We start from the raw sequence: 1,529 nt of genomic DNA on the forward strand, positions 1-1,529 counted from the left end.
GTGGGAAATAGCAAGAGCTAGAGAGGACAGGAACTCCACAAGAAGAGCAACAGAACAAGATAATTTGAACACAGGGAACTTCCCAGAGACTCATGCTCCAACCAAGGACTATTCATGGAGGTAACCTAGAACCCCTGCACAGATGTAGCCCATGGCAGTTCAGTGTCCAAGTGGGTTACATAGTAATGGGAAGAGGGACTGCCTCTGAAATAATCTGATTCGCCTGCTCTTTGATCACCTCCCCCTGAGGGGGGAGCAGCCTTACCAGGCCACAGAAGATGACAATGCTGCTACTTCTAATGAGAACTGATAGACTAAGATCAGAAAGAAGGAGAGGAGGACCTCCCCTCTCAGTGGACTTGGGGAGGAGCATGCATGAAGAAAGGGGAGGGTGGGATTGGGAGGGGAGGAGGGAGGGGCTTATGGGGGGATACAAAATGATTAAAGTGTAATTAATAAAAGTTAAATAAAAATTAAAACAAAACAGAACAGAACAAACAAAACAAAAACATATGTTCTGGCTCTGGATCTGGTGAGATAGCTCAATAAGTAAAGTTACTTGCTTGACAAACAACCCCACACACATAATTCATTTACACTATTTATATTTTCTCTCTGTGTGTGTATGTGTGCATGTGCATGTATGTGTGAATTCATATGTCATGGCAAGCACATGTAGAGGTCAGAGGACAGTTTGCATAAATCAGTTCTCTATTTCTATTTTTTTCTTTTATAAAATGAAGGATCTTTTTTTCTATTAGCCATTCTGGTTCCAAAATAATGACACAATAGTTACGTTTGTTAATAAGCTTTAAATCTCCACAGCTGGGCAGATACTGATCTATTCTATCCCATCTGTACTACCCTAACTACTTCCCAACCATGTGCCCCCTGTTACTTGCCATTTTAGTCTAAATTTGGCTGCTTTAACTTCATCTGTCTATCCTAATGCTGATCCCCTCATCCTCCTTTGACCTTCTCTTCTCCCTATCTGAGACCCCCCTGACTAGGATTAGAAGTCCTGTCCTAACCCTTTTCTCTGCCCAGCTATAGGCTGATCAGCTTCTTTATTAACCAGTTAGAGATGATGGAGAACAATTTTTATGCAACTTTTAGACAGAATATTCTTGATATAAATGACAATGCCCACATCCTGACTGCAGCCAGATCTCTGGGGCTCAAATATAACATTTGAATACATGGTGCACAAGGCCATCCCCCAACATTCTTTCTCTATCTATCAATGATTACCTATTTGGCAGGTATATTTATTCTTAAAAAATTTTAAGGGACTGGTGAGATGGCTCAGCTGGTAAAAACACTTGCCTGCAAGCCTGATGACCTGAGTTTAGTCCCAGGGATTATGGTACTAAGAAGGAGAGAACTAATACAGGAAACATCTTAACAATCAGACATAAAATATGCTTTTATATATCAGTGTTCAAAATATTTTTTATTCTTCAAATGATCTCATATCCATTACGCAACTATCTAATGGGATAAGCAATTATTACTACTGTTAGCATTTA

This window comes from Psammomys obesus, unplaced genomic scaffold (genome assembly GCF_907164565.1).
Source record: "Psammomys obesus unplaced genomic scaffold, mPsaObe1.curated_primary_1811, whole genome shotgun sequence".
NCBI lineage: Eukaryota > Metazoa > Chordata > Mammalia > Rodentia > Muridae > Psammomys > Psammomys obesus.